Raw genomic sequence first — 13,162 nt, 5'->3', positions numbered from 1 at the left:
CTATAGATTTACCTATATTGTTAAAATCCAGATTGTCTACTTTTTCAGTATATCAGTTTATATCACATAACATTGCATAATTAATAGGTGGTAATTTTCTGAGCCTTACTAAGAGCAAAGTATTCAGTTTAGAGTTTCAGTTAATTTTTCAGACTCAGCAGTACCACCCTTGGGCATAGCCTGATGTGCACTAAACCACTCCAGATTTATACAGTCTTCCTGTGGAAGTTTACTAGCTTTCCCCTTCCTTTCCCCTTCTTAGCAGTATGGTTTATATGGGTTTTTGGTACTTCAGTTATGGAGTAGGCTTTTAATGGGGGAAAGATTGGGATTGTGCTTTCTGTTTAAATAAGAAATTGTTTGATTTTTAGTGTTTATTTCTATAAAATGATTCACCAAATAAATGTTCATTATTATAAGATGATGTCATCAAATTTTTGAAGAAGAAGGGCTCAAGTGAAATAATAATAGCAAAAGTCTTGCCACATATTGGGATTCAACATTATTTACCTGGCTTGGCTGTGTTCACTAAGATTACACACATATGTCATATAAACATTTCACTGAATATTGGGTTGATGCAGAGAAGGCTCTGAAATGTACTGTAGGGTCTTGACAAGAGATCAGAAACTGGCAGTGGCATTATATTATGCAAAACATGAATAGAACAAGAGATGAGACCCTTAGAATTTATACTGGTGGTGGGAGTGAGAAGACAAGGCCTAAGAATATAAGTAATCAAAATGTGTAATGGGGTAGCATTTTAAGCCTATTATGTATAGCAGGCAATTACAAAGAGAAATCCTGTATGCTCCCTGAACCATACATCTCTGTATAGGTTGTTTCTCTCATGGAAATATATTATTCTTGCTATGTATATTCAAATGTAGATTAGAATATCTCCACCTCAGGAATATTCAGTCAAAGAAAACACTACAGAGCAGGGTTGGGTTTTGTTTTGTTTTTCAAACTGGAAATGTTCAGCACTCACAGTTATGCTGACTAATCAGAACCTTAGTTGGTTCCTTAGTAGTTCTAAGTTTTCCTCTCTAACATTCTCCCAGATGAGAATGCAAGGGTAGGTGCATCTCTGTCCTCAGTTCTCTAAAATCTGCCTTTGTAGCTTGCTCCCTGTTGACACTAGAAAATGAAAAGTATCAAAAGAACTTCTGAAAGTTGCTGCCACTGCATCTATAAGACTGCCTGTATCTGCCTGCCCCTGTATCGTCCTTTCTTATGACTGGAAATAGTGCCAAAACCAACACAAACTTTTTTTTTTAATCAAACTTGAAAAGTAGACTTTTCTCCTTTCACTTTTTTGTTTTTCTCTGAACTCATTCCAGTTGGATTTCCATCTCATTGACCCATTGGAATTGTTCTTACTAAAATCTATGACCTCCCGTTTACTTGATATTTCAGCAGTTTTATCTTTTTTATCCTCGTTTACTTGATATTTCAGCAGTTTTATCTTTTTTATCCTCACAATCATGAGATTGGGTACTTAATGAGTCTTTTAAAATCTGTTTTGTCTACTAAATGAGACAGCATATTGGGAACATGAGGAATAGTTACAATGAAGAGCGTAATGAACACATTGGATAGATACTCAGTTTCCTAGAATTAAGAAAAAAATGAATGACCTCATAGTAGATTAGTTTATTAAGTTCTATACAGAAAAGATGAGGAAAACTACAGCTGAATGCATCAAAGGAAAAGAATCTAAAATTACCTATAAAGGATCAAAGGTCACTTAGATGGCATATGTCTTGTTTTAAGAGTGAAATAACAGCAAATTATCAATATGCTCATGGAAAACATTCCAACCTCGAATTTGATATTCAACCATATTTCAAGGTGAGGGGGCAGTGAAGATATATTCTGGCTTGCAAGTTTTGTTATGCAAAAGGAAGTAAAGGGACTGACCCAACCCTGTGAAGTGTTAGAACAGCCTAACGTGGAATCCAGGTGTCCTAACGTTCTTTAGTACCCCACTGAAAATCACCTTAATTCAATACTTCAAGCCATAGGCAATTCTTAAGCAGCAGTGGTATTGGCAAAGCAGAGTTGTAACAGCCAAGAACAGATGGAGGTGTAGATGGATTTCAAGCCAGCAGCTGATGTCACTGAACAGGCAGTCTACACTCAGAATTTGTCTGGTGTGATCCAGATATGAGGAGAGCTTTTGAACCACTTCCATTAGGTGAGCTTATTGTCATCACTAGCTTTAATATATGTATTTCTCTGAATTGAAAGTAAATGTTTTTCTGGCTGTCACATAAAGGTACTTTTGTGACTTCCTTCTGTTTTGGTAAACATGTTATTGTAGCTGGCTCTAATAATTATAAATGCAAATTTAGGGATGTAATAGTAACCCTACCTTAGGGATGTGGTAAGGTTCATAGGATCTTGCACAAAATGGCATATATTAAGTTTAAAAATCTCAAAAGTATGGGTAAATGGAACTATTCAAAATACTTAATACAATGTCACCAGTTAATGTTTATTGAGTGACAGGTACCGTTATTGCTACTACATATTTTATTAATGGCAGTTTCAAAAATGATCATAAGTAAACTACCAAGGAAATGGTGGTGACATAGAGCTGAAATCCAAACCATAAAATCTGTTGTGCTATCATACCTTGCAAAATACCAAACAGAAATCTTCACTCTTTGGACAAAGGTATCTGATTATTTCTCTGGAGGGGAAAAAAGTTGTCTTTTTGCCCATATTACGCTGCTTTCATTTCTAATATAAGCATGTACCAGCAATTCTGAGGCATTTTCCCAGCTTGCAGAACCCAAAAATAAGTTTGGCTTGAGATCATTAACTGAGAAGAGCAATTCAGAGTGAGCAGACCTTTCTAAAAGCTTTTGACAATTGATCTGGAAAACTTGGAGTTCGTGGAACAATAAAATAATCTTTTGGTTTTAGTGTATAAGGTAATCATCAGATTTGAAATAAGACCTGGATTTTAGTTACTTCTCTGTCTAATGTTCCAACTTGGGAAAGGCCAACGATGTAAATCTATTTCCTCATACCAGTGGGGTTGGTATTCCCTGCCCAGCCTAGTTACAGATTTCTTTTGCAGAATAAGTAGGTTATAGTATGTCCAAAATGCCTCTAAATTACCTAATACATAGGTAAGAAGGGTCCAGTTGAAAGAAAGGAGGCCATTCTGTGTACATGCTGTTTGGGGGGCATATTTATAATGGAAAAATGAAGTTTTAATTTCAGAATAAAGCCCAGATTATAGCCCTCCCTAGATAGATCTCATATATCAGTGTCTCTTCAAGAGTTTGTAGACAAAAAAATCATAGGAGTCATGGGTAGCAATGAAGTTTTATTATTAAGAGTATGAATTATAGAATCAGATTTGGGATCAGATCCTTATTGTGTTCCACATAGAATTTTAGAATTGATCATTTTCTTTCAGTGCATTATTTTCAACAAGAAGTCTGCTAGCAACTCATTTTTGTTCCAATGGAGGTAATGTGTTTCCCCCGTCCTCTCTGGTTGCTTTTAAGATTATCTTATGATTGGTTTTAAGTCATTAATAATGAGGTGCCTTGGGGTAGTCTTATTCATGCTTCTTGTGCTTGGGATTTGTTGAGTCTCTTGGATTTCTTGACTTATCATTTTGATCAAATTTTAGAAATGAAAGTCGCTGTTCTACAAATGTTTATTCTTCCCTGCCTCATTTGGAGACTCATCATAGTCATCGGCAGCCGTCCGTCTCGAGAGACGATGGCGTAGCTTCTTGAGAGTCTATCTGCACCGCCGAGAATGGCTGTGCAGTCCGACTCGGGAGTGACAATCCCTGCCGCACTTGTTACAGGTGAAGGCAGATGGCTGTTGTTGCTGCTGTTAATGCTGCTTCCGCCTCGATCTTTTCTGGACCGCCTCCTGGTTGCGCGCAGCCTCTGCGCGTGACGTACCTTGCCTGACCGCGAGCCTCCAGGCTAGGCGGTCGTCTGCTTGAACTTCCCATGTGTTGAGATTGATGGAGCATTGTGTCATGTCCTTTTTGCAGATGTCTTTGAACCGCAGTTTTGGGCGCCCTGTCATCCTCTGGCCTTCTGCTAGCTCGCCGTAGAGGAGGTCTTTGGGAATACGGCCTGCATCCATTCTTTTGACATGGCCGAGCCACCTGAGGCGTCTCTCACTAAGAACTGCATGCAAACTGCTCATGTTGGCTCACTTCAGCACCTCGGTGTTGGGAACCTTATCCTGCCAGGCGACATGCAGGATGCGTCGCAGGCACCTCATGTGGAAGCTGTTGAGTTTCCTTTCGTGCCTTGTGTAGGTGGTCCACGTCTCGCTGCCATAGAGGAGAGTGCTGAGTACGCAGGCTTGGTAGATGCGCAGTCTGGTTTTCTCAGTGAGGCTGGAATTGTTCCACACTCGCCGGTTCAGTTTGGCAATAACTGTGGCTGCCCTGGCGATTCTCCGATTGACCTCCAAGTCGACTGACAGAGAGCTCGAGATGGTGGACCCGAGGTAAGTGAAGTCGTTGACAACCTCCAGGGTGTATCCATCGATGGTGATGCATGGGGGAGTCCCCGTGCCTTGAGCCATAACGTTCGTCTTCGTCAGGCTGATGGCTAGTCCGAACTCCTTGCATGCGTGGGAAAGGCAAGTGACTAGCTGCTGGAGTCCCTCTTCGGAGTGTGATGTCAAAGCTGCGTCGTCGGCGAAGAGCATCTCACGGATGAGCACCTCTTTGACTTTGGTCTTGGCTCGTAGACGGGCCAGATTGTAGAGCTTGCCATCGGATCTGGTGTGAATGAAGACACCCTCGCTGCAGTCCTTAAAGGCGTATTGGAGGAGCATGGAGAAGAAGATTCCGAACAGCGTAGGCGCGAGGACGCAGCCCTGCTTTACTCCGCTGCTGACTGGGAAGGCCTCAGAGGTTGCGCCGTTGTAGGACACCGTGCTGTGCATGTTGTCGTGAAAGGACATGACCACAGCAAGCAGATGTGGTGGACAGCCAATCTTCCGTAGCAAGCTGAAGAGTCCGCTTCGACTGACCAGATCAAACGCCTTCGTGAGGTCGATAAAGGCGAGGTAGAGTGGTTTGTGCTGCTCGTGACACTTCTCCTGCAGCTGGCGTAGGGAGAAGATCATGTCCACTGTTGATCGGCCAGCTCTGAAGCCACACTGGGACTCTGGGTAGATGCGGGAAGCAAGGGTCTGCAGGCGGGCAAGAGCGACCCAGGCGAATACTTTGCCAACGACGCTGAGGAGAGAGATGCCCCGGTAGTTGTTGCAGTCGCTGCGGTCTCCTTTGTTCTTGTACATGGTGATAATGTTGGCGTCTCTCATATCCTGGGGGATGTAACCCTCCTTCCAGCAGAGACAGAGTAGATGGTGGAGCGGCTATAGCAGGACTGGTTTCCCGCTCTTTAGGATTTCTGGAGGGATTCCGTCGCTTCCTGGTGCTTTCCCGCAAGCGAGGCGGTCGATGGCTTTGCCGAGCTCTGCCGCAGTAGGTGGGGTGTCTAGCTCCTCCATGACTGGTAGGTCTGGGATGGCGTTAAGAGCAGTGTCTGTTACGGTGTTCCTCGTCGCGTACAGCTCGAGGTAGTGCTCGGTCCACCGCCGCATTTGCTGTTCCTGGTCAGTGATGACCTCACCTGTCTTGGACTTAAGGGGGGCGATCTTGGAGGGGATTGGGCCTGTTGCCTTCTTGATACCCTCATACATTCCTCGTGCGTTGCCTATATCGGCGGCTTCCTGGATGCTTCTGCACAGGTTTAGCCAATAGGTGTTGGCACAGTGGCGGGCGGTCTTCTGGACTTTGTTCCTGGCAGCCCGTAGAGCTTGAAGTGTACTGGGAGTGGGCGTGGCCTTGTAAGCCAGTAGGGCCTTCCTCTTAGCCTCGATCACGGGTTCCATTTCTTCCCAGTGAGCCTCGTACCAGTCAGCGTTCTTCCGCTCTTTCTTCCCGTAAGCAATAATGGCGGAGTTGTATATGGCGTCACGGAGACGTGACCAATTGGATTCGATAATGTCATCTGCCGCCATTCCCTCGCCGAGTGCATCTTCCATCCTGTTGATGAATTGCTGGGTCTTAACTGGGTTGCTGGCACAACTGGTGTTGATGCGTGGGCGACCCTTCATCTTGGAGTGGTGCAACCTCTTCGGCATTATGCGCACCTTGCTTACCACGAGGGCATGGTCCGTGTCGCAGTCTGCACTGTGGTAGCTGCGGGTGAGGAGGGTGCTGCCAATATCCGTTCTTCTGGTGATGACGAGGTCAAGCTGGTGCCAGTGGCGGGAGCGGGGGTGCCTCCATGACACCTGGTGGATCTCTTTGCACTTGAAGAATGTGTTTGTCACGCACAGGCCGTGATGACACAAAAGCTCAAGCAGTCGCTGACCATTCTCATTGATCTTTCCTCTCCCAAAGTTTCCGAGGCAGGTGGGCCAGGCCATGTGGTCGGCTCCTACTCTTGCGTTGAAGTCTCCAAGGAGATAAAGAGCGTTACTTCTGGGGGTCTTGGATAACGCTTCGTCCAGTGCATGGTAGAACTGTTCTTTCTCTTCAGTGGTGGCGCAGAGGGTTGGGGCATACGCGCTAAGAATGCTGACTGGGCCGAAAGTTGTTGACAATCGGAGGGTAAGTAATCTCTCTGTGCCTCCTGTGGGTGGCTCTATGGAGTTAACAAGCGTGTTCTTCACAGCGAACCCAACACCGTGCTGTCTTGGTTGGTCCGGAGACTTCCCTTGCCAGTAGAAGGTGTAGTTGGTTTCTCTGATAGTTCCGTTGTCGGCCAACCGGGTCTCCTGTAGAGCCACAATGTCGATGTTTAGTCGTGCCAGTTCCCTGTCGATGACGGCGGTTTTCCTGGTACCATTGATCCACGGAAGGTCTGCAGTATGTCCGGGACACATGGTCCTGATGTTCCAGCTAGCGAGGCGAAGAGCTGGAGGCTTCTTTCTTGTTGTTTGCTTGGAATTGCCTGGTGCGAGTGTTTTGTGGCCCACTTTTCAAGAGACGCCTCTCTGATCCCCACGCACCCAGTGGGGCAGGCGAGCCATGGCGAGACAGCACCTAATTGGCTGGGGGCTGCCCAGCTTGAGGCGGGCGGTAGCTGTCCAGTGAGGTGCGATGACCTCTCCCACCGTCAGAGGAGACCCCTGGCGCTCGTTTCCTTCGCCAATCGGATGAGCTTATAACCGGTAACTGTCTCCTCCCGTGGTAAGTCGACATCTTGCGATGACGCTGGAGTGTCCTCTCCAGTGAAGCTACAAAGCCTGGGCAGGGTGATATGGAGGGCCAGCTGTTGCCCACGCAGCAGACCCCCCCTCTCTTCGCAGCTGAAGGATCCAAGGGGAAAGACAGTCAATACAGCTTGGCTTCAGGTGCGCCGCAGGAGTTGCCGGTGTTGACTACAACGTCAAACCGCCTTAGGGACTCCGGCTCCGGATTTTCTGTCGGGGTTTACTCCCTTAGCCTTTCCCCTGAGGAGGTATGCCGCAAGGCAGCGGAGGTTTGGAGTCAGAGTTTCCCTTCTCCTTAGCCTTTCCCCTGAAGAGGTATGCCGCAAGGCAGCGGAGGTTTTTTGGAGTCAGAGTTTTCCTTCTCTGATTTGGAGACTAATCACACATTTTAGGCCACTCAAAGTTGTTCCCTAGCTCATTTATTCTCTCGTCATTTTATTTCAGTCATTTTTCTCTCTTGGTTTCATCTGCAAGAGTTTCTGTTGTTATGTCTGTACATTTACTAATCTGTTCTGCAGTCTAATCTGCTGTTAATTCTATCCATTGTATTTTCTATTTCAGGCACTATAGTTTTCATCTCTAGAATTTAATTTGCATCTTTTTTAAAAAATATGTTTTGTTGATTATGCTTTTACAGTTGTCCCAATATCTTTTCCCTCCGCTCCCCTCCATCCAATGACCCCCCCTTCCTCCTGTTGACCCCCCAGTAGTCCATGCCCATTGGTTGTGCATATAGTTCTTCTCAACAGCTGCCTGTCTACTCCACTCCCTCCTACTATGCTTCTTAATTTCTGCATCATCTCCCTCCCTTTTACCCCTTCCCTCTCTCCGCTGACCTCCCCCCAATATGTTCCCCATACCTATAATTCTTTTTCCCTCTCGTTGCCTACTTAGTTTGCCTTTGTTTCGGTTCCCTAGCTTCTGTTGTTGATTGTTGTGATACAGTTTTCATTTTAATGTTCATAGTTTTGATCCTCTTTCTCCTAAACCAGTCCCTTTAACATTTCATATAACAGTGGTTTGGATCTAATGAACTCCTTCAGTTTTACTTTGTCCTGGAAGCACTTTCTCTGCCGTTCTATTCTGAATGACAGCTTCGCTGGATAGTGTAATGGTGGCTGTAGGTTTTTGCTTTTTATTACTTTGAATATTTCTTGCCAGTCCCTTCTTGCCTGCAGAATCTCCTTTGAGAAATCAGCTGATAGTCTAATTGGGACCGCTTTGTATATAATTACTTTCTTCTCTCTTGCTGCTTTTAAGATTCTCTGTTTATCCTTAATTTTTGACATTTTGATTATAATGTGTCCGGGTCCAGTTTTGTTTTGTTTTTTAACTCTGTGTTTCCTGGACCTGTAAGTCTATTTCTTTCCCCAAGTTAGGGAAGTTCCGCTTCATTATTTTTTCATACAATTTTTCAATTTCTAGTTCTTCACCTTCTGGCAATCCTATAATTCGGATGTTCATTCACTTATAGCTGTCCCAATGTTTTCTGAGCCTCTCCTCATATTCCTCACTTTTTGTTTCCTCTTTCTGCACTGGTTGACTGTTTGTTCCCTATGTTCTGATTTGTTGATTTGATCCCTGGTTTTCCTTTCCTCACCACTTGTCTCGTATGTGTTTTCATTCATTTCAGCAGGACTAGCCTTCATTCCTCTCCCGTCTTGTTCAATATCTTTTGTTAATTCTGAAAGCTGCCTTATGACTATAGCTCTGAACTGAGCCTCAGAAAGATTATCTATTTGTTCATCGGTTAATTCGCGTATTTGCTTTTTGATCAGCTGCGTGATTGTTATTTCAATCATGATTCCTGCCATCCTGAACGTTTTTGTTTATCTTTCCTTCTTGGGCGGGGCTGTCACACCTCCTACACTATCGGGGGCAGAGTCCTGTGCACTTGTCACTACCGGGCAACTCTTCTCACGACACTGTGGCACTTTGTGTAGGTGCAGGGTGTCTAAGATGGATTCCTGCCATTACTCTCCGCTGAGAGACCAGGAGCCTCCTCCTCCGTCCCCACGCCCTCTGGGCCTCACAATCCAAGGCAATGGGGGTCTGCTTTCCCTGGCATTGGAATTGCAAGCTGATGGGTCTGGACTGCAGCCAGGGGTGTTCCCCAGGTGCTTCTCACCTCCCCTTAAATCCAGGTGTCTGTGCTTATCACAGTCCACTGCTCATCGCCACTGCTGCCGCCGCCAGCACATCTTGATCTCTCTGACCCGGCTTTGCCCCTCCTACCCATCCAGACGAGCACCACTTGTTTATAACTTCATACGTTGGACTTCCATGTAGCTTTATTTTCTGGGACTTCTGGTTATTTCTGATTTTGCGGTATTTGTATTCCTTCTTAGTTGTGGAAGGAGACAGAGCATGTCAGTCTAAGCCTCCATCTTGGCCGGAAATCTGCATCTTTTTTATATATACCCTTTCTCTAAGCAGTATGCTCAGTCTTTTCTCTGCTTCCCTAAGTATATGTAACATAGTTATTACCTTTTACTGTCCTTGTCTTTAATCCAATCATATGTGGAGATTTAAGGTCTGCTTGTATTGATTATTCTTTCTCCTCATTATGGCCTTATCTTTCTGTTTGTTGACAAGCCTGAAAACTTTTGTTTAGATGCCAAATATTACATTTTTAGCTGAAGGATATAGAATATTGTATATTCTTATAAACCTTTCTCTGCTTAATTCTGAGATATAGTTAGGTAACTGAGAAACAGTGTGATCCATCTGAGGGTTGTGTTTAAGCTTAATTAGGGAGTACCAGAGCAGCTGTTAGACTTACTTTGCCCTACTACTGAGGCCACATCCTTCTGAGTATCCTACCTGATGTCTAGTAAATTTGAGGATTTTCACTCTGGTGACAGTTACAGGGACAAGTACTAGTGCCACGTGAACCCCAGAATTGTTCTCTATCTTCCTTTGGGGGTTATTTCTTTGATTTCAGATAGCTTCGTCACACACATAGCTGATCAGTACTGAGCCATAGACTTGAAAACCATCTCTGAAGAACTTAGAAATTTCTCTTTGTGCAGTTCTCTGCTTTCCTACAGTCTTCTCTGAACTCTAGCTGCCTGGACTCCCCAGATTCCCAGCCCCTTGATTTCCTCAACTCAGGAAAGCCACCAGTTTCCATCAGAGTTCGCCCATCTTACATGAAAAGCTTGAAACATTTCTATAGGCTATGAGTTAGGGTAAATACAGGTTTCATCTTGTTTGTTTCTTCTCTTTCAGGGCCAACTTCCCCATGCTAGCTGATGTCCAATGTTAGAAAATAGTTTCATATATTTTGTAAGATTAATAGTTGTTTGAGGCAGCAGGTTAATTATGGTACCACATTGTAGTTACTCCATATTGCCAGAAACTAGTGATTTAAACTCAGACTGTAGTATTTGTGTCTAAGGAAATCCTGTCTGTTATGACATTTCACATTGAATGTGTTGAAGAATATTGGGATGATAAATTCTAAAAAAAATAAATAAATTAAAAAAAAATAGTAAAACCATATTTACAAAAGAAATATCTTCTACTACTGGTTTGAAATTTTCCCTTTCAAAAAAGTCAATTCCCAACAAAATTGTCATCCAAATGCCAAATTCCTTTTCAACTATTCATTTGGAGATGTTTTTCTTTATAACCATAACCTAAAAATCAACTCATTGCATTCATTTTTCTACTCTCTTTATTTCTCTGCTTTGATCCCTGAAAGTATGAATGTGGTATCTAAAATGTGTGTTGCTTTTATTGAGTTTTATTCATTCAATCACTTAGGTACATCATAGCTGATGTCCATGAAGAAATGGACTATGTGATTGGCCAACAATAGAGTCCCTCCATTCAGGATAAGACAGCATGTTCTATATGTATTATGTGGTACATAAGATCCAGAGATACCCTGACATCCTCCACACAGCCTGCTCATGCCATGAGCCATGACATTTATTTCAGAAACTACCTCTTCCACAGGATGAAATTTGTTTTTCTTACTCTTTGTCCTGTGTCCTTGATGGTCCCACTTGCACAGTAGAATTGGAAGTTTCCTAAACCCCACATAACACAAGCGAAGAGCAGTACTGGAAATGCTGACAGATGACTCTTTAGAGGTCAGAATTTGGAAGACACCTAAGAGTTCTGAGGCTTCCCTTGACCTTGCCTGTTAGTAGTTGGCTTTGATTCTTCCAGTGGAGCTCTCTGGTGTGTGGAGGGAAAGAATTTCCTTTTTAGGCTTGTCTCTAAATGGAGTAGAATGACATGTTCAACTCCTGACATTATGATCCTTCATAATTTCTAAGTTCTTTTCTCGATATTGCTTCTAAATATATGTCAGTTGTGGACTAAATACCAAAGCTTCTTTTTCTTGCCACAGATTTCTGGGTGTGACACAATATATACACACATAAATGTATACCGACACACAAATACAGATGCACCTGTATTTGTTCTAAAATCAGTAAGTGCATTAGGAAAGAAAAATACAAATTCCACAAACACTATCTTGAGAAAATTAAAATAGAACATTACAGGCAACAACAAACAGCAAAGGACATTACTATCTCAAAAGCTGAAGGAATTCCAAGATTATCCAAAGCCTGAAAAGGGTGGAGGGGGTCCCATCTTTGATGACATGGGCAGAAAACCCCAGGAGGTATAGAAAACTTATAAAAACCCCAATCTCTCTTCTTTCCAGAACAATTGGAGAAAAATGTGTCTACTTTGGCATAAAAGCACACATTAGGACTGACTCCGTAACACTGAGTACTGAGAGGCTAGGGCTTTTCTGCTCAGATTCTGGAATAGCAGAGAAGAAAAATGGAAAAGGGGGCATGGGCATCAGAATGGTTTTAGGTGGAGGAAGGGTGCCCATGACGCTCAGACCCAGAGCCCAGGAGGAGTACACTGAGGAGACTCCCCAGAAATGAACCAGCACACTGTAGAGTTTGAGAGCTCAGACTCTGGAGTAAGACCTGTTCACACTCCAGCTCTGTCACTCACAGGCGTTGTGATTTGGGACATGTTAATGAACATGTTTGTGTTTCAGTGTCCTTATCGGTTAATTGAGGGTGAATTAAGCTGTAACAATTTCACTGAATCATAAGGACTGAGTAAATTGTTTTCATATGAGGATAGAGCCTACCACATCATGAGTGCTTCACAATTATATGATTGTGAAAGTCATTTTTACCTACTGCATATTTGTCCATTGTAAAGGTGCACCATAATGTACTTTCTACCTCCAGTACAGAGAAGGAAAACTCTGACTCCAAAAAACCTCCGCTGCCTTGCGGCATACCTCTTCAGGGGAAAGGCTAAGGGAGTAAACCCCGACAGAAAATCCGGAGCCGGAGTCCCTAAGGCGGTTTGACGTTGTAGTCAACACCAGCAACTCCTGCGGCGCACCTGAACCCAAGCTGTATCGACTCCGTCTTTCCCTTGGATCCTTCAGCTGCGAAGAGAGGGGGGGTCTGCTGCATGGGCAACAGCAGACCCTCTATATTACCCTGCCCAGGCTCTGTAGCTTCAGCGTCATCACAAGATGTCGATTCAACATGGGAGGAGACAGATACCATGTCACTCCCGAGTTGGACTGCACAGCCATTCTCGGCGGTGCAGATAGACTCTTAAGAAGCTACACCATCGTCTCTCGAGACGGACGGCTGCCGACGACCTCCAGTAGCACTTAAATTTTTTTCAAACCTATTATGAATAATCATGATATGAACATCCACATACATGTTGATTAAGGTACACATTCAAGACTATCCATGAAATAAATCCCTAAAAAGTGGAATTGCTTGAAAATGTTATGGTCAAACTCTCCTTCAAAGAAAATGAATAGATTCACACTCCCACAAACCATTAATCTTTAATTCATGTATTCAAATAATCATTCATTTATCAAGTATTTATTGATTTAATATGTGCCAGGCACTGCTCCATT

Source organism: Furipterus horrens, unplaced genomic scaffold (genome assembly GCF_987537825.1).
Source record: "Furipterus horrens unplaced genomic scaffold, mFurHor1.1.pri manual_scaffold_5, whole genome shotgun sequence".
Lineage (NCBI taxonomy): Eukaryota > Metazoa > Chordata > Mammalia > Chiroptera > Furipteridae > Furipterus > Furipterus horrens.
This window is presented reverse-complemented; position numbering follows the sequence as displayed.